Here is a 21,205-nt window from a genome sequence, read left to right as displayed (position 1 = left end):
CAAATCCAGAATAGAAAACTGCTGTTGCTGCTGCTGCTGCTTTAGGTTCTGGTCCTTCTCTTCTCCTGCGGCTGTTGGGGTTGAACAGCATACTAGAATAAGTCAGACCTTTTCCTTCTGTATTTGTCCACCTGACCAAGAAACAGTACAAGTGAATCTTCATCAAGGAACAAAACATACCAGAGCAAGTCAGACTGATTCCTTCTTCTGTATCTATTTGAGGTGATCCCTTACAAATCCAGAATAGAAAACTGCTGTTGCTGCTGCTCCTGCTTTTTGTTTTGCTTCTTCTCTTCTCCTCCGGCTGTTGGAGTTGAACAGCATACTAGAATAAGTCAGACTTTTTCCTTCTGTATTTGTCCACCTGACCAAGAAACAGTACAAGTGAATCTTCATCAAGGAACAAAACATACCAGAGCAAGTCAGACTGATTCCTTCTGCTGTGTCCATTTGAGGTGATCCCTTACGAATCCAGAATAGAAAACTGCTGTCGCTGCTGCTGGTGCTTTTTGTTTTGCTTCTTCTCTTCTCCTGCGGCTGTTGAGGTTGAACAGCATACTAGAATAAGTCAGACTTTTTCCTTCTGTATTTGTCCACCTGACCAAGAAACAGTACAAGTGAATCTTCATCAAGGAATAAAACATACCAGAGCAAGTCAGACTGATTCCTTCCGCTGTGTCCATTTGAAGTGATCCATTACGAATCCAGAATAGAAAACTGCTGTTGCTGCTGCTGCTGCTGCTTTTTGTTTTGCTTCTTCTCTTCTCCTGCGGCTGTTGGGGTTGAACAGCATACTAGAATAAGTCAGACCTGTTTGTTCTGCAGTTGTCCACCTGACAAAGAAACAGTACATGTGAATCTTCATCAAGGAACAAAGCATACCAGAGCAAGTCAGACTGATTCCTTCTGCTGTGTCCATTTGAGGTGATCCCTTACAAATCCAGAATAGAAACTGCTGTTGCTGCTGCTGCTGCTTTTTTTTTGCTTCTTCTCTTCTCCTGCGGATTTTGGGATTGAACAGCATACTAGAATAAGTCAGACTTTTTCCTTCTGTATTTGTCCACCTGACAAAGAAACAGTACAAGTGAATCTTCATCAAGGAACAAAACATACCAGAGCAAGTCAGACTGATTCCTTCCGCTGTGTCCATTTGAGGTGATCCCTTACGAATCCAGAATAGAAAACTGCTGTTGCTGCTGCTGCTGCTGCTTTATGTTTTGCTTCTTCTTCTTTTCTCCTGCGGCTGTTGGGATTGAACAGCATACTATAATAAGTCAGACTTTTTCCTTCTGTATTTGTCCACCTGACAAAGAAACAGTACAAGTGAATCTTCATCAAGGAACAAAACATACCAGAGCAAGTCAGACTGATTCCTTCTGCTGTGTTCATTTGAAGTGATCCCTTACGAATCCAGAATAGAAAACTGCTGTTGCTGCTGCTGCTGCTTTTTGTTTTGCTTCTTCTCTTCTCCTGCGGCTTTTGGGGTTGAACAGCAAACTATAATAAGTCAGACTTTTTCCTTCTGTATTTGTCCACCTGACCAAGAAACAGTACAAGTGAATCTTCATCAAGGAACAAAACATACCAGAGCAAGTCAGACTGATTCCTTCTGCTGTGTCCATTTGAGGTGATCCCTTACAAATCCAGAATAGAAAACTGCTGTTGCTGCTGCTGGTGCTTTTTGTTTTGCTTCTTCTCTTCTCCTCCGGCTGTTGAGGTTGAACAGCATACTAGAATAAGTCAGACTTTTCCCTTATGTATTTGTCCACCTGACCAAGAAACAGTACAAGTGAATCTTCATCAAGGAACAAAACATACCAGAGCAAGTCAGACTGATTCCTTCTTCTGTATCCATTTGAGGTGATTCCTTACAAATCCAGAATAGAAAACTGCTGGTGCTGCTGCTCCTGCTTTTTGTTTTGCTTCTTCTCTTCTCCTCCGGCTGTTGGGGTTGAACAGCATACTAGAATAAGTCAGACTTTTTCCTTCTGTATTTGTCCACCTGACCAAGAAACAGGACAAGTGAATCTTCATCAAGGAACAAAACATACCAGAGCAAGTCAGACTGATTCCTTCTGCTGTGTCCATTTGAGGTGATCCCTTACAAATCCAGAATAGAAAACTGCTGTTGCTGCTGCTGCTGCTGCTTTTTGTTTTGCTTCTTCTCTTTTCCTGCGGCTGTTGGGGTTGAACAGCATACTAGAATAAGTCAGACTTTTTCCTTCTGTATTTGTCCACCTGACCAAGAAACAGTACAAGTGAATCTTCATCAAGGAACAAAACATACCAGAGCAAGTCAGACTGATTCTTTCTGCTGTGTCCATTTGAGGTGATCCCTTACAAATCCAGAATAGAAAACTGCTGTTGCTGCTTTTTGTTTTGCTTCTTCTCTTCTCCTCCGGCTTTTGGGGTTGAACAGCATACTAGAATAAGTCAGACTGTTTCCTTCTGTATTTATCCACCTGACCAAGAAACAGTACAAGTGAATCTTCATCAAGGAACAAAACATACCAGAGCAAGTCAGACTGATTCCTTCCGCTCGGTCCATTTGAAGTGATCCCTTACAAATCCAGAATAGAAAACTGCTGTTGCTGCTGCTGCTGGTGCTTTTTGTTTTGCTTCTTCTCTTCTCCTCCGGCTGTTGGAGTTGAACAGCATACTAGAATAAGTCAGACTTTTTCCTTCTGTATTTGTCCACCTGACAAAGAAACAGTATAAGTGAATCTTCATCAAGGAACAAAGCATACCAGAGCAAGTCAGACTGATTCCTTCTGCTGTGTCCATTTGAGGTGATCCCTTACAAATCCAGAATAGAAAACTGCAGTTGCTGCTGTTGCTGCTTTTTGTTTTGCTTCTTCTCTTCTCCTGCGGCTGTTGGGGTTGAATAGCATACTAGAATAAGTCAGACTTTTTCCTTCTGTATTTGTCCACCTGACCAAGAAACAGTACAAGTGAATCTTCATCAAGGAACAAAACATACCAGAGCAAGTCAGACTGATTCCTTCCGCTGTGTCCATTTGAAGTGATCCCTTACGAATCCAGAATAGAAAACTGCTGTTGCTGCTGCTGCTGCTTTTTGTTTTGCTTCTTCTCTTTTCCTGCGGCTTTTGGGGTTGAACAGCATACTAAAATAAGTCAGACTTTTTCCTTTTCTATTTGTCCACCTGACAAAGAAACAGTACAAATGAATCTTCATCAAGGAACAAAACATACCAGAGCAAGTCAGACTGATTCCTTCCGGTGTGTCCATTTGAAGTGATCCCTTACGAATCCAGAATAGAAAACTGCTGTTGCTGCTGCTGCTGCTGCTTTATGTTTTGCTTCTTCTCTTCTCCTGCGGCTGTTGGGGTTGAACAGCATACTAGAATAAGTCAGACTTTTTCCTTCTGTATTTGTCCACCTGACCAAGAAACAGTACAAGTGAATCTTCATCAAGGAACAAAACATACCAGAGCAAGTCAAGACTGATTCCTTCTGCTGTGTCCATTTGAGGTGATCCCTTACAAATCCAGAATAGAAAACTGCTGTTGCTGCTGCTGCTGCTTAGGTTTTGCTTCTTCTCTTCTCCTCCGGCTGTTGGGGTTGAACAGCATACTAGAATAAGTCAGACTTTTTCCTTCTGTATTTGTCGACCTGACCAAGAAACAGTACAAGTGAATCTTCATCAAGGAACAAAACATACCAGAGCAAGTCAGACTGATTCCTTCTGCTGTGTCCATTTGAGGTGATCCCTTACGAATCCAGAATAGAAAACTGCTGTTGCAGCTGCTGCTGCTGCTTTATGTTTTGCTTCTTCTCTTCTCCTCCGGCTGTTGGGGTTGAACAGCATACTAGAATAAGTCAGAATTTTTCCTTCTGTATTTGTCGACCTGACCAAGAAACAGTACAAGTGAATCTTCATCAAGGAACAAAACATATCAGAGCAAGTCAGACTGATTCCTTCTGCTGTGTCCATTTGAGGTGATCCCTTACGAATCCAGAATAGAAAACTGCTGTTGCTGCTGCTGCTGCTGCTTTATGTTTTGCTTCTTCTCTTCTCCTCCGGCTGTTGAGGTTGAACAGCATACTAGAATAAGTCAGACTTTTTCCTTCTGTATTTGTCCACCTGACCAAGAAACAGTACAAGTGAATCTTCATCAAGGAACAAAACATACCAGAGCAAGTCAGACTGATTCCTTCTTCTGTGTCCATTTGAGGTGATCCCTTACAAATCCAGAATAGAAAACTGCTGTTGCTGCTGCTGCTGCTGCTTTATGTTTTGCTTCTTCTCTTCTCCTCCGGCTGTTGGGGTTGAACAGCATACTAGAATAAGTCAGACTTTTTCCTTCTGTATTTGTCCACCTGACCAAGAAACAGTACAAGTGAATCTTCATCAAGGAACAAAACATACCAGAGCAAGTCAGACTGATTCCTTCTGCTGTGTCCATTTGAGGTGATCCCTTACAAATCCAGAATAGAAAACTGCTGTTGCTGCTCCTGCTGCTTTAGGTTCTGGTCTTTCTCTTCTCTTCTGGCTCTTGGGTTTGAACAGCATACTAGAATAAGTCAGACTTTTTCCTTCTGTATTTGTCCACCTGACCAAGAAACAGTACAAGTGAATCTTCATCAAGGAACAAAACATACCAGAGCAAGTCAGACTGATTCCTTCTGCTGTGTCCATTTGAGGTGATCCCTTACAAATCCAGAATAGAAAACTGCTGTTGCTGCTGTTGCTGCTGCTGCTGCTTTAGGTTCTGGTCCTTCTCTTCTCCTGCGGCTGTTGGGGTTGAACAGCATACTAGAATAAGTCAGACCTTTTCCTTCTGTATTTGTCCACCTGACCAAGAAACAGTACAAGTGAATCTTCATCAAGGAACAAAACATACCAGAGAAAGTCAGACTGATTCCTTCTTCTGTATCCATTTGAGGTGATCCCTTACAAATCCAGAATAGAAAACTGCTGTTGCTGCTGCTCCTGCTTTTTGTTTTGCTTCTTCTCTTCTCCTCCGGCTGTTGAGGTTGAACAGCATACTAGAATAAGTCAGACTTTTTCCTTCTGTATTTATCCACCTGACCAAGAAACAGTACAAGTGAATCTTCATCAAGGAACAAAACATACCAGAGCAAGTCAGACTGGTTCCTTATGCTGTGTCCATTTGAGGTGATCCCTTACAAATCCAGAATAAAAAACTGCTGTTGCTGCTGCTGCTGCTGCTTTTTGTTTTGCTTCTTCTCTTCTCTTGCGGCTGTTGGGGTTGAACAGCATACTAGAATAAGTCAGACTTTTTCCTTCTGTATTTGTCCACCTGACCAAGAAACAGTACAAGTGAATCTTCATCAAGGAATAAAACATACCAGAGCAAGTCAGACTGATTCCTTCTGCTGTGTCCATTTGAGGTGATCCCTTACAAATCCAGAATAGAAAACTGCTGTTGCTGCTGCTGCTGCTGCTTTTTGTTTTAATTCTTTTCTTCTCCTGCGGCTGTTGGGGTTGAACAGCATACTAGAATAAGTCAGACTTTTTCCTTCTGTATTTGTCCACCTGACCAAGAAACAGTACAATTGAATCTTCATCAAGGAACAAAACATACCAGAGCAAGTCAGACTGATTCCTTCTTCTGTATCCATTTGAGGTGATCCCTTACAAATCCAGAATAGAAAACTGCTGTTGCTGCTGCTCCTGCTTTTTGTTTTGCTTCTTCTCTTCTCCTCCGGCTGTTGGGGTTGAACGGCATACTATAATAAGTCAGACTTTTTCCTTCTGTATTTGTCCACCTGACAAAGAAACAGTACAAGTGAATCTTCATCAAGGAACAAAACATACCAGAGCAAGTCAGACAGATTCCTTTTGCTGTGTCCATTTGAGGTGATCCCTTACAAATCCAGAATAGAAAACTGCTGTTGCTGCTGCTGCTGCTTTAGGTTCTGGTCCTTCTCTTCTCTTCTGGCTCTTGGGTTTGAACAGCATACTAGAATAAGTCAGACTTTTTCCTTCTGTATTTGTCCACCTGACCAAGAAACAGTACAAGTGAATCTTCATCAAGGAACAAAACATACCAGAGCAAGTCAGACTGATTAGTCTGCTGTGTCCATTTGAGGTGATCCCTTACAAATCCAGAATAGAAAACTGCTGTTGCTGCTGCTTCTGCTTTAGGATCTGGTCCTTCTCTTCTCCTCCGGCTGTTGGGGTTGAACAGCATACTAGAATAAGTCAGACCTTTTCCTTCTGTATTTGTCCACCTGACCAAGAAACAGTACAAGTGAATCTTCATCAAGGAACAAAACATACCAGAGCAAGTCAGACTGATTCCTTCTTCTGTATCCATTTGAGGTGATCCCTTACAAATCCAGAATAGAAAACTGCTGTTGCTGCTGCTGCTGCTTTTTGTTTTGCTTCTTCTCTTCTCCTCCGGCTGTTGGAGTTGAACAGCATACTAGAATAAGTCAGATTTTTTCCTTCTGTATTTGTCCACCTGACCAAGAAACAGTACAAGTGAATCCTCATCAAGGAACAAAACATACCAGAGCAAGTCAGACTGATTCCTTCTGCTGTGTCCATTTGAGGTGATCCCTTACAAATCCAGACTAGAAAACTGCTGTCGCTGCTGCTGCTGCTTTTTGTTTTGCTTCTTCTCTTCTCCTCCGGCTGTTGAGGTTGAACAGCATACTAGAATAAGTCAGACTTTTTCCTTCTGTATTTGTCCACCTGACCAAGAAACAGTACAAGTGAATCTTCATCAAGGAACAAAACATACCAGAGCAAGTCAGACTGATTCCTTCCGCTGTGTCCATTTGAAGTGATCCCTTACGAATCCAGAATAGAAAACTGCTGTTGTTGCTGCTGCTGCTGCTTTTTGTTTTGCTTCTTCTCTTCTCCTGCGGCTGTTGGGGTTGAACAGCATACTAGAATAAGTCAGACTTCCTTCTGTATTTGTCCACCTGACAAAGAAACAGTACAAGTGAATCTTCATCAAGGAACAAAACATACCAGAGCAAGTCAGACTGATTCCTTCCGCTGTGTCCATTTGAGGTGATCCCTTACGAATCCAGAATAGAAAACTGCTGTAGCTGCTGCTGCTGCTGCTTTATGTTTTGCTTCTTCTCTTCTCCTGCGGCTGTTGGGGTTGAACAGCATACTAGAATAAGTCAGACTTTTTCAAAATAGAAAACTGCTGTAGCTGCTGCTGCTGCTGCTTTATGTTTTGCTTCTTCTCTTCTCCTGCGGCTGTTGGGGTTGAACAGCATACTAGAATAAGTCAGACTTTTTCCTTCTGTATTTGTCCACCTGACAAAGAAACAGTACAAGTGAATCTTCATCAAGGAACAAAACATACCAGAGCAAGTCAGACTGATTCCTTCCGCTGTGTTCATTTGAAGTGATCCCTTACGAATCCAGAATAGAAAACTGCTGTTGCTGCTGCTGCTGCTTTTTGTTTTGCTTCTTCTTTTCTCCTGCGGCTGTTGGGGTTGAACAGCATACTATAATAAGTCAGACTTTTTCCTTCTGTATTTGTCCACCTGACCAAGAAACAGTACAAGTGAATCTTCATCAAGGAACAAAACATACCAGAGCAAGTCAGACTGATTCCTTCCGCTGTGTCCATTTGAGGTGATCCCTTACGAATCCAGAATAGAAAACTGCTGTTGCTGCTGCTGCTGCTTTTTGTTTTGCTTCTTCTCTTCTCCTGCGGCTTTTGGGGTTGAACAGCATACTAGAATAAGTCAGACTTTTTCCTTCTGTATTTGTCCACCTGACAAAGAAACAGTACAAGTGAATCTTCATCAAGGAACAAAACATACCAGAGCAAGTCAGACTGATTCCTTCTGCTGTGTCCATTTGAGGTGATCCCTTACAAATCCAGAATAGAAAACTGCTGTTGCTGCTGCTGCTGCTTTTTATTTTGCTTCTTCTCTTCTCCTCCGGCTGTTGGGGTTGAACAGCATACTAGAATAAGTCAGACTTTTTCCTTCTGTATTTGTCCACCTGACCAAGAAACAGTACAAGTGAATCTTCATCAAGGAACAAAACATACCAGAGCAAGTCAGACTGATTCCTTCTGCTGTGTCCATTTGAGGTGATCCCTTACAAATCCAGAATAGAAAACTGCTGTTGCTGCTGCTGCTGCTTTTTGTTTTGCTTCTTCTCTTCTCCTCCGGCTGTTGGGGTTGAACAGCATACTAGAATAAGTCAGACTTTTCCTTCTGTATTTGTCCACCTGACAAAGAAACAGTACAAGTGAATCTTCATCAAGGAACAAAACATACCAGAGCAAGTCAGACTGATTCCTTCTGCTGTATCCATTTGAGGTGATCCCTTACGAATCCAGAATAGAAAACTGCTGTTGCTGCTGCTCCTGCTTTTTGTTTTGCTTCTTCTCTTCTCCTGCGGCTTTTGGGGTTGAACAGCATACTAGAATAAGTCAGACTTTTTCCTTCTGTATTTGTCCACCTGACCAAGAAACAGTACAAGTGAATCTTCATCAAGGAACAAAACATACCAGAGCAAGTCAGACTGATTCCTTCTGCTGTGTCCATTTGAGGTGATCCCTTACAAATCCAGAATAGAAAACCGCTGTTGCTGCTGCTAATGCTTTTTTGTTTTGCTTCTTATCTTCTCCTCCGGCTGTTGGGGTTGAACAGCATACTAGAATAAGTCAGACTTTTTCCTTCTGTATTTGTCCACCTGACAAAGAAACAGTTCAAGTGAATCTTCATCAAGGAACAAAACATACCAGAGCAAGTCAGACTGATTCCTTCTGCTGTGTCCATTTGAGGTGATCCCTTACAAATCCAGAATAGAAAACTGCTGTTGCTGCTGCTGGTGCTTTTTGTTTTGCTTCTTCTCTTCTCCTCCGGCTGTTGGGGTTGAACAGCATACTAGAATAAGTCAGACTTTTTCCTTCTGTATTTGTCCACCTGACCAAGAAACAGTACAAGTGAATCTTCATCAAGGAACAAAACATACCAGAGCAAGTCAGACTGATTCCTTCTTCTGTATAAATTTGAGGTGATTCCTTACAAATCCAGAATAGAAAACTGCTGTTGCTGCTGCTGCTGCTGCTTTTTGTTTTGCTTCTTCTCTTCTCCTGCGGCTTTTGGGGTTGAACAGCATACTTGAATAAGTCAGACTTTTTCCTTCTGTATTTGTCCACCTGACCAAGAAACAGTACAAGTGAATCTTCATCAAGGAACAAAACATACCAGAGCAAGTCAGACTGATTCCTTCCGCTGTGTCCATTTGAGGCGATCCCTTACGAATCCAGAATAGAAAACTGCTGTTGCTGCTGCTGCTGCTGCTTTATGTTTTGCTTCTTCTCTTCTCCTCCGGCTTTTGGGGTTGAACAGCATACTAGAATAAGTCAGACTTTTTCCTTCTGTATTTTTCCACCTGACAAAGAAACAGTACAAGTGAATCTTCATCAAGGAACAAAACATACCAGAGCAAGTCAGACTGATTCCTTCCGCTGTGTTCATTTGAAGTGATCCCTTACGAATCCAGAATAGAAAACTGCTGTTGCTGCTGCTGCTGCTTTTTGTTTTGCTTCTTCTTTTCTCCTGCGGCTTTTGGGGTTGAACAGCATACTAAAATAAGTCAGACTTTTTCCTTCTCTATTTGTCCACCTGACCAAGAAACAGTACAAGTGAATCTTCATCAAGGAACAAAACATACCAGAGCAAGTCAGACTGATTCCTTCTGCTGTGTCCATTTGAGGTGATCCCTTACAAATCCAGAATAGAAAACCGCTGTTGCTGCTGCTGCTGCTTTTTATTTTGCTTCTTCTCTTCTCCTCCGGCTGTTGGGGTTGAACAGCATACTAGAATAAGTCAGACTTTTTCCTTCTGTATTTGTCCACCTGACAAAGAAACAGTTCAAGTGAATCTTCATCAAGGAACAAAACATACCAGAGCAAGTCAGACTGATTCCTTCTGCTGTATCCATTTGAGGTGATTCCTCACAAATCCAGAATAGAGAACTGCTGGTTGCTGCTGCTCCTGCTTTTTGTTTTGCTTCTTCTCTTCTCCTCCGGCTGTTGGGGTTGAACAGCATACTAGAATAAGTCAGACTTTTTCCTTCTCTATTTGTCCACCTGACCAAGAAACAGTACAAGTGAATCTTCATCAAGGAACAAAACATACCAGAGCAAGTCAGACTGATTCCTTCTGCTGTGTCCATTTGAGGTGATCCCTTACAAATCCAGAATAGAAAACTGCTGTTGCTGCTGCTGCTGCTGCTTTTTGTTTTTCTTCTTCTCTTCTCCTGCGGCTGTTGGGGTTGAACAGCATATTAGAATAAGTCAGACTTTTTCCTTCTGTATTTGTCCACCTGACCAAGAAACAGTACAAGTGAATCTTCATCAAGGAACAAAACATACCAGAGCAAGTCAGACTGATTCTTTCTGTTGTGTCCATTTGAGGTGATCCCTTACAAATCCAGAATAGAAAACTGCTGTTGCTGCTTTTTGTTTTGCTTCTTCTCTTCTCCTGCGGCTGTTGGGGTTGAACAGCATACTAGAATAAGTCAGACTTTTTCCTTCTGTATTTGTCCACCTGACAAAGAAACAGTTCAAGTGAATCTTCATCAAGGAACAAAACATACCAGAGCAAGTCAGACTGATTCCTTCTGCTGTATCCATTTGAGGTGATTCCTCACAAATCCAGAATAGAGAACTGCTGGTGCTGCTGCTCCTGCTTTTTGTTTTGCTTCTTCTCTTCTCCTCCGGCTGTTGGGGTTGAACAGCATACTAGAATAAGTCAGACTTTTTCCTTCTGTATTTGTCCACCTGACCAAGAAACAGTACAAGTGAATCTTCATCAAGGAACAAAACATACCAGAGCAAGTCAGACTGATTCCTTCCGCTCTGTCCATTTGAAGTGATCCCTTACGAATCCAGAATAGAAAACTGCTGTTGCTGCTGCTGCTGCTGCTTTTTGTTTTGCTTCTTCTCTTCTCCTCCGGCTGTTGGAGTTGAACAGCATACTAGAATAAGTCAGACTTTTTCCTTCTGTATTTGTCCACCTGACAAAGAAACAGTACAAGTGAATCTTCATCAAGGAACAAAGCATACCAGAGCAAGTCAGACTGATTCCTTCTGCTGTGTCCATTTGAGGTGATCCCTTACAAATCCAGAATAGAAAACTGCAGTTGCTGCTGTTGCTGCTTTTTGTTTTGCTTCTTCTCTTCTCCTGCGGCTGTTGGGGTTGAATAGCATACTAGAATAAGTCAGACTTTTTCCTTCTGTATTTGTCCACCTGACCAAGAAACAGTACAAGTGAATCTTCATCAAGGAACAAAACATACCAGAGCAAGTCAGACTGATTCCTTCCGGTGTGTCCATTTGAAGTGATCCCTTACGAATCCAGAATAGAAAACTGCTGTTGCTGCTGCTGCTGCTTTTTGTTTTGCTTCTTCTCTTCTCCTGCGGCTTTTGGGGTTGAACAGCATACTAAGATAAGTCAGACCTGTTTGTTCTGCAGTTGTCCACCTGACCAAGAAACAGTACAAGTGAATCTTCATCAAGGAACAAAACATACCAGAGCAAGTCAGACTGATTCCTTCCGCTGTGTCCATTTGAAGTGATCCCTTACGAATCCAGAATAGAAAACTGCTGTTGCTGCTGCTGCTGCTGCTTTATGTTTTGCTTCTTCTCTTCTCCTGCGGCTGTTGGGGTTGAACAGCATACTAGAATAAGTCAGACTTTTTCCTTCTGTATTTGTCCACCTGACCAAGAAACAGTACAAGTGAATCTTCATCAAGGAACAAAACATACCAGAGCAAGTCAAGACTGATTCCTTCTGCTGTGTCCATTTGAGGTGATCCCTTACAAATCCAGAATAGAAAACTGCTGTTGCTGCTGCTGCTGCCTTAGGTTCTGGTCCTTCTCTTCTCCTGCGGCTGTTGGGGTTGAACAGCATACTAGAATAAGTCAGACTTTTTCCTTCTGTATTTGTCGACCTGACCAAGAAACAGTACAAGTGAATCTTCATCAAGGAACAAAACATACCAGAGCAAGTCAGACTGATTCCCTCTGCTCTGTCCATTTGAGGTGATCCCTTACAAATCCAGACTAGAAAACTGCTGTTGCTGCTGCTGCTGCTTTTTGTTTTGTTTCTTCTCTTCTCCTCCGGCTGTTGAGGTTGAACAGCATACTAGAATAAGTCAGACTTTTTCCTTCTGTATTTGTCCACCTGACCAAGAAACAGTACAAGTGAATCTTCATCAAGGAACAAAACATACCAGAGCAAGTCAGACTGATTCCTTCCGCTGTGTCCTTTTGAGGTGATCCCTTACGAATCCAGAATAGAAAACTGCTGTTGCTGCTGCTGCTGCTGCTTTATGTTTTGCTTCTTCTCTTCTCCTGCGGCTGTTGGGGTTGAACAGCATACTAGAATAAGTCAGACCTTTTCCTTCTGTATTTGTCGACCTGACCAAGAAACAGTACAAGTGAATCTTCATCAAGGAACAAAACATACCAGAGCAAGTCAGACTGATTCCTTCTGCTGTGTCCATTTGAGGTGATCCCTTACAAATCCAGAATAGAAAACTGGTGTTGCTGCTGCTCCTGCTTTTTGTTTTGCATTTTCTCTTCTCCTCCGGCTGTTGGGGTTGAACAGCACACTAGAATAAGTCAGACTTTTTTTTTTTACATTTGTCCACCTGTCAAAGAAACAGTACAAGTGAATCTTCATCAAGGAACAAAGCATACCAGAACAATTCAGACTTCTTCTCTCTGCTGAGTCCAATTGAGGACATCCCCTAGTTATCCAGAATAGATAACTGCTGCTGCTGTTGCTGCTGCTGCTGCTGCTGCTTTTGGTTCTGCGTCTTCCCTTCTCCTCCGACGGATGGGATGGAACAGCATACTAGAATAAGTCAGACCTGTTTGTTCTGCAGTTGTCCACCTGAAAAAGAAACAGTACATGTGAATTTTCATCAAGGAACAAGGCATACCAGAACAAGTCAGACTTATTCTCTCTGCTGAGTCCAATTAAGGAGATCCCCTAGTTATCCAGAATAGATAACTGCTGTCATTGCTGCTGCTGCTGCTGCTGTTGCTTTTGGTTCTGCGTCTTCCCTTCTCCTCCGGCGGATGGGATGGAACAGCATACTAGAATTAGTCAGATCTGTTTGTTCTGCAGTTGTCCACCTGACAAAGAAACAGTACAGGTGAATCTTCATCAAGGAACAAGGCATACCAGAACAAGTCAGACTTCTTCTCTCTGCTGAGTCCAATTGAGGAGATCCCCTAGTTATCCAGAATAGATAACTGCTGTCGTTGCTGCTGCTGCTGCTGCTGCTGCTGCTGCTGTTGCTTTTGGTTCTGCGTCTTCCCTTCTCCTCCGGCGGATGGGATGGAACAGCATACTAGAATAAGTCAGACCTGTTTGTTCTGCAGTTGTCCACCTGACAAAGAAACAGTACAGGTGAATCTTCATCAAGGAACAAGGCATACCAGAACAAGTCAGACTTCTTCTCTCTGCTGAGTCCAATTGAGGAGATCCCCTAGTTATCCAGAATAGATAACTGCTGTCGTTGTTGCTGCTGCTGCTGCTGTTGCTTTTGGTTCTGCGTCTTCCCTTCTCCTCCGCGGATGGGATGGAACAGCATACTAGAATAAGTCAGACCTGTTTGTTCTGCAGTTGTCCACCTGACAAAGAAACAGTACAGGTGAATCTTCATCAAGGAACAAAGCATACCAGAACAAGTCAGACTTCTTCCCTCTGCTGAGTCCAATTGAGGAGATCCCCTAGCTATCCAGAATAGATAACTGCTGTCGTTGCTGCTGCTGCTGCTGCTGTTGCTTTTGGTTCTGCGTCTTCCCTTCTCCTCCGGCGGATGGGATGGAACAGCATACTAGAATAAGTCAGACCTATTTGTTCTGCAGTTGTCCACCTGACAAAGAAACAGTACAGGTGAATCTTCATCAAGGAACAAAGCATACTAGAACAAGTCAGACTTCTTCCCTCTGCTGAGTCCAATTGAGGAAATCCCCTAGTTATCCAGAATAGATAACTGCTGTCGTTGCTGCTGCTGCTGCTGCTGCTGCTGCTTTTGGTTCTGCGTCTTCCCTTCTCCTCCGGCGGATGGGATGGAACAGCATACTAGAATAAGTCAGACCTGTTTGTTCTGCAGTTGTCCACCTGACAAAGAAACAGTACAGGTGAATCTTCATCAAGGAACGAAGCATACTAGAACAAGTCAGACTTCTTCCCTCTGCTGAGTCCAATTGAGGAGATCCCCTAGTTATCCAGAATAGATAACTGCTGTCGTTGCTGCTGCTGCTGCTGCTGCTACTGTTGCTTTTGGTTCTGCGTCTTCCCTTCTCCTCCGGCGGATGGGATGGAACAGCATACTAGAATAAGTCAGACCTGTTTGTTCTGCAGTTGTCCACCTGACAAAGAAACAGTACAGGTGAATCTTCATCAAGGAACAAAGCATACCAGAACAAGTCAGACTTCTTCCCTCTGCTGAGTCCAATTGAGGAGATCCCCTAGGTATCAAGAATAGATAACTGCTGCTGCTGCTTTTGCTGCTCTTGGTTTTGTCTTTTCATCTCTTGGAGAATGTTCTTTAATCACAACGTCTCCAACTCTTTTCAATTTCTCTTCATCTCAGAGATTGTTATTGAATTACAACTTTTTTGACTCTTTCTAATTTCTCTTAACTCTTAGAGATTGTTCTTGAATTACAACTTCTTCGGCTCTTTCCAATTTCTCTTCATCTCTTAGAGATAGTTCTTGAATTACAACTTCGACTCTTTCCAATTTTTCTTTGTCTCTTAGAGATTGTTCTTGAATTACAACTTCTTCGACTCTTTCCATTTTCTCTTCGTGTTTTAGAGATTGTTCTAGAATTACAAAGATGTAGACAAAGAAGAAAAAGAAGAAGATTCTTTCCAATTTCTCTTTATATCTGAGAGATAGTTCTTGAATTACAACTTCTTCGACTCTTTCCAATATTTCTTTGTCTCTTAGAGATTGATCGTGAATTAAAACTTCTTCGACTCTTTCTAATTCCTCTTCGTCTCTTAGAGATTGTTCTTGAATTGCAACTTCTTCGACTCTTTCCAATTTCTCCTTGTCTCTTAGAGATTGTTCTTGAATTACAACTTCTTCGGCTCTTTCCATTTTCTCTTCGTGTTTTAGAGATTGTTCTAGAATTACAAAGATGTAGATAAAGAAGAAGAAGAAGAAGATTCTTTCCAATTTCTCTTTATCTCTGAGAGATAGTTCTTGAATTACAACTTTTTCGACTCTTTCCAATTTTTCTTTGTCTCTTAGAGATTGATCGTGAATTAAAACTTCTTCGACTCTTTCTAATTCCTCTTCGTCTCTTAGAGATTGTTCTTGAATTGCAACTTCTTCGACTCTTTCCAATTTCTCCTTGTCTCTTAGAGATTGTTCTTGAATTACAACTTCTTCGACTCTTTCCAATTTCTCCTTGTCTCTTATAGATTGTTCTTGAATTACAACTTCTTCGACTCTTTCCGTAATATTACCTTTAATACTGTCGTGTTCCATTTTTTCAAGGCATCTATAAAAATCCATTGGTGTCGGTCTTATTTCCTTGAATGGGCTCAAGGCCCTGGAAATTAGGACTTCAAACTCCACACATCTTTGTTTTCCATACCCACACAATGTTATTAAGTGTTGTAGTTCTGCGGCATAACTATAGATGTCGTTTTCAGGACATGTTGGCTGGCCACAGTAGACCTGGAGAGGGTCATTGATATATTTTGGGTGGTTAAGAGTTACTTCATTGAATTTATTTTGTAGTTGGCTTCCAAATAGCAAAGCAAAACCAAAATCCACTAGTGTAGGATTCATTTTATCGTCTATGACAATGTTGTCCTGACAAAAATCATTGTGGCCATAACCTCTCTTGTGGACGTTATGTAAAGTCTTGGCTAATTTCTTAAAAATTGTAATAATATTTAGAACTTTACAGTTTTCTCTCTCAACAATAAACCTATATAATGTCTTACCACCATGGAAAGACATCACTATGTCTGCATTTTCTCCGTACCTGCCATAGTACCTAGGAACTCCTTTAGTACCACTGATTTGCTGTAGGATATTACCTTCTCTGTCGAAGTTTTTCCTGATATTAGGATCATCCGATTTCAGTGTCTTTACAGCGCCATCCTCCCATTGACCATCATCATTCATGATTTGACACCTCCTGACTACGCCATAGTCCCCTTCACCAAGGATTTCTCCATATTTAACACTACCTTCAGGCAACACTTTTTCATCTATCTCTGTAACTATAGCTGGGGATTCTTTGACCAGGTCACTGGGATCTGTGATCCCCCCAGCTTCCACTTCTAACGCCCAAGCTATGAAGAAAAGTCTCCACTTTTTAATTAGCCAAAGTTCCCTGTCAAACTCCAACCATTCAGGTAATTTGGAATTCTTTTCAACTTCAAAATTTTCTTCTACTCCTTCCAATTTCTCTTCTCTTAGAGATTGTTCTTGAATTTCAAATTCCACTCTTTCCAATTTCTCTTCAGCTCTTAGAGATTGTTCTTGAATTCCAACTTCTTCGACTCTTTCTAATTTCTCTTCATCTCTTAGAGATTGTTCTTGAATTCCAACTTCTTCGACTCTTCCTAATTTCTCATCATCTCTTAGAGATTGTTCTTGAATTACAACTTCGACTCTTTCCAATTTCTCTTTATCTCTTAGAGATTGTTCTTGAATTACAACTTCTACTATTTCCAATTTCTCTTCATCTCTTAGAGATTGTTCTTGAATTACAAAGATGTAGACAAAGAAGAAGAAGAAGAAGAAGAAGTCGATTCTTTCCAATTTCTCTTCATCTCTTAGAGATATTTCTTGAATTACAACTTCTTCAACTCTTTCCAATTTTTCTTTGTCTCTTAGAGATTGTTCTTGAATTACAACTTCTACTCTTTCCAATTTCTCTTCATCTCTTAGAGATTGTTCTTGAATTACAACTTCGACTCTTTCCAATTTCTCTTCATCTCTTAGAGATTGTTTTTGAATTACAACTTCTACTCTTTCCAATTTCTCTTCATCTCTTAGAAATTGTTCTTGAATTCCAACTTCTTCGACTCTATCCCATTTGTCTTCGTCTATTAGAGATTGTTCTTGAATTACAACTTCAACTCTTTCCAATTTCTCTTCATCTCTTAGAGATTGTTCTTGAATTATAACTTCTGCTCTTCCTAATTTCTCTTCATCTCTTAGAGATTGTTCTTGAATTACAACTTCTTCGACTCTTTCCAATTTCTCTTCATCTCTTAGAGATTGTTCTTGAATTACAATTTCTTCGACTCTTTCCAGTTTCTCTTCGTCTCTTATAGATTGTTCTTGAATTGCAACTTCTTCCACTCTTTTTGTAATTTTACCGTTAATACTGTGTTCCATTTTTTCAAGGCATCTATAAAAATCCATTGGTGTCGGTCTTATTTCCTTGAATGGGCTCAAGGCCCTGGAAATTAGGACTTCAAACTCCACACACCTTTGGTTTTCGTATCCACACTTTGTTATTAAGCTTTCTAGCTCTGTGGCATAACTGTAGATGTCGTTTTCAGGACATGTTGGCTGGCCACAGTAGACCTGGAGAGGGTCATTGATATATTTTGGGTGGTTAAGAGTTACTTCATGAATTTTACTACTTATTTGGCTTCCAAATAGCAATGCAAAACCAAAATCCACTAGTGTAGGATTCATTTTATCGTCTATGACAATGTTTATCTGACAGAAATCATTATGGCCATAACCTCTCTTGTGGACGTTATGTAAAGTCTTAGCTAATTTCTTAAAAATTTTAATAATATTTAGAACTTTACAGTTTTTCCTGTCAGAAAGAAACTTATATAATGTCTTACCACCATGGAAAGACATTACTATGTCTGCATTTTCTCCGTACCTGCCATAGTACGTTGGAACTCCTTCAGTACCACTGATTTGCTGTAGGATATTAGCTTCTCTGTCGAAGTCTTTCCTAGTTTTAGGATCATCCGATTTCAGTGTCTTTACAGCGCCTTCCTCCCATTGACCATCATCATTCATGATTTGACACCTCCTGACTACGCCATAGTCCCCTTCACCAAGGATTTCTCCATATTTAACACTACCTTCAGGCAACACTTTTTCATCTATCTCTGTAACTATAGCTGGGGATTCTTTGACCAGGTCACGGGGCGATGTAATCCCCCCAGCTTCCGCTTCTAACGCCCAAGCTACGAAGAAAAGTCTCCACTTTTTAATTAACCAAAGGTGACTGTCAAACTCCAACCATTCAGGTAATTTGTAATTCTTTTCCTCAGCTTCTGAATTTTCGGCGACTCTTTCCCATCTCTCTTCGTTTCTTAGAGATTCTTCTTGAAATTCAACTTCTTCGACTCTTTCCAATTTCTCTTCATATCTTGGAATTTGTTCTTGAATTGCAATTTCTTCGACGCTTTCCAATTTCACATCGTCTTCTTCTCGCTCTTTTAATTCTAAAAGTGCCTCCTCTTTTCGTGGACTGGTGCTAAATTGGTCGAATCTTTCTACTTTATGTGAAGAACCAAACTTAGGCCTGGTATTCTCGATTTTTCCCGTGGATACCAAAGTGTCTATTTGAGTCTTACGCCGCGCATTGAGCTCTCTCAGGCAATCATTAGTTTCTTTTTCCCGTTGAAGGTCTCTCCGAAGAGCTTCCAATTCACCGTCTTTCTGTTGTTGTTGAAGTTCAATTTCATTTTTTAGATTGACAACTTCCATCAACAATTCAGTATTTTTTTTCCTGAATTCTTCAGATATTTTTCCTACAAGATGATTCAATTTAGCTGCTTCATTCCACTTTTTTTCTAATTCCTTTTCGAGATAAGATATTTGTTTGTCTTTGTATTTAAGGTAATCATGAAGCTCTCTAACGAATTGACAGTCCTCGTCATTATGGCGGCATAAACGGTGCAATTCCTCTTCGTATTCCTTGATCAAAGCATTTTGCAGAGATATCTGAGAATTTTTCTCGGCAAGTTTTTCTTCCAGACTTACGACGTACTGTTGGGTTTCCAGCAGCTTTGAATCCTTCATTGCATTCCTTTCCTGTTCAGAGCGTTTTGCAGCCCTCGCCTCTTGCAATTCGGCGAACCATCGTTCCAAAGAGGATAGGACATTGTTAGCCAAAATCGGTTCCTCTTGAGCACAAAGCGCATCGTTTTTATAAATCTTATTATCTTCTCTTAAATGATTCCGTTCTATCTTGACTTCCTCTTTCCGAAATTCAATGTCCTTCCTGGCCTGGCTGAGCTCCTCCGGAGTTTTATTTTTGCTTCCCGTCCCGTCAGCCAGTTTATGAAGATGTTTATAACATATTAATAAAATTGCAACTTTAACAATTCCTGTCAAAGAAAACAGCTTTCCACCGGCCATTAGTAAATACAAAATAATCACAACGGTATCCATACTTTTCTTTTATTTGCTGAACATGACATCACACATCAACCTTGAAAATAGAAGAAAAAAGTTGGTTGGAAACTAATGCAGTCTGGCTCCGGAGAGCATTCTGAAGACTCAACGAATCCCGCAGTTTCTTCCGCGCCGACTCTGAAGACCCAAGGAAGAATTCGTTCGGATAGTTTTCCAAGTTCAGAGTTGAAGCGATCTAAAACATTATCTTTCTTTATCTGTCTTTTTCTCCACATCAGGTTTAATGTTTAATATTTTTTTTCTTTTCTAAATTTCTGTCACTGGATAAGAAATATCCTATTATTTTCTTTAGGTCTTCGTATGGTTTTTTGAAGCTCGGTTATTTCATTCTTTTCTTTTCTATTTACTATATTCAAATGAAGATTATTTTGGCTCCTTGACGTAACGAATTCCTGTTTCTTCCGCGCGGACTCTTGATTTCATCCCACTGATAGTCCTAGATTTCATCCGATTATAATAGTCCTAGATTTCATCCGACTGATAGTCCTAGATTTCATCTGACTGATAATCCTAGATTTCATCCGACTGATAGTCCTAGATTTCATCTGACTGATAATCCTAGATTTCATCCTATAATAGTCCTAGATTTCATCCGACTGATAGTCCTAGGTTTCAACCGAATATAAATGTCCTAGATTTCACCTGACTTTCTTACCTTCATTCCAGAACTGGAATGTGTGTTTTACTCTCATTCGAGAACTGGTTTGTGTGTCCATTCCAGAACTGGAATGTGTCTTACTTCCATTTCAGAACTGGATTGTGTGACTTCCATTCCAGAACTGGAATGTGTCTTACTTCCATTTCAGAACTGGATTGTGAGACTTCCATTCCAGATCTGGAATGTGTCTTACTTCCATTTCAGAACTGGTTTGTGTGTCTTCCATTCGAGAGCTGGAATGTGTCTTACTTCCATTTCAGAACTGGGATGTGTGCTTCCATTCCAGAACTGGAATGTGTCTCTTACTCTCATTCCAGAACTGGTTTGTGTGTGTCTTCCATTCCAGAACTGGAATGTGTGTCTTTCATTCCAGAACTGGAATGTGTCTTCCATTTCAGACCTGGAATGTGTCTCTTACTCTCATTCCAGAACTGGTTTGTGTGTGTCTTCCATTCAGAACTGGAATGTGTCTTCCATTTCAGACCTGGAATGTGTCTCTTACTCTCATTCCAGAACTGGTTTGTACTATAAGATACAGAGATTTCCTCCATAAATGTCATCCCTTTCATTAAACTAATACTCTCTCTCTCTCTCTCTCTCTCTCTCTCTCTCTCTCTCTCTCTCTCTCTCTCTCTCTCTCTCTCTCTCTCTCTCTCTCTCTCTAATATGTTGAACAGGAAGGAAAAGTAACTGGAAAATCGGTGCAAATATTTGCGTAATAAAGCAATGAGGTGAGAAATGTGAGGAAATAACATTAGGGAGGAAGATTAGAAATAAATTAGGGCCCATAATAATTCGTACTCTTCCCAAGTCCTTGTTTTCAAACATTCATCCATATTAACCATTTTTCTTAGTATTCACATATATCTTATACAAATTACTTAATGAAATAAAAGGTATGTTTATATAATGATTCTACCATATGTCCTATTAAACGTCGTGAAAAATATATTAAATTAGTGGCCATAATAATTGTTAAGTCCTTTTTTTTCCAACATTCGTCCATATTCACCATTTTTCTGAATACTCAAATATTTGTTTTAGAATATATTTGTTATACAAATTTCCTAATGAAACGTGACGTATGTTTTAATAATGATTCTATCCGAGGTCTCATTAAAA

At 40.8% G+C, this 21,205-nt stretch overlaps 1 protein-coding gene across 2 annotated transcripts in view; it reads left to right on the top strand.

The window, feature by feature from the left end:
• LOC137619625 (sialate:O-sulfotransferase 2-like) overlaps window positions 1-21,205 on the top strand; it is a 92,080-nt gene that overhangs the window by 61,840 nt on the left and 9,035 nt on the right. The gene's annotated exons all lie outside the window — the stretch shown is intronic.

This window comes from Palaemon carinicauda, chromosome 26 (assembly GCF_036898095.1).
Source record: "Palaemon carinicauda isolate YSFRI2023 chromosome 26, ASM3689809v2, whole genome shotgun sequence".
Taxonomy (NCBI): Eukaryota; Metazoa; Arthropoda; class Malacostraca; order Decapoda; family Palaemonidae; genus Palaemon; species Palaemon carinicauda.
The sequence above is the reverse complement of the archived record's forward strand: the minus strand, read 5'-3'. Positions and strand labels throughout refer to the sequence as shown.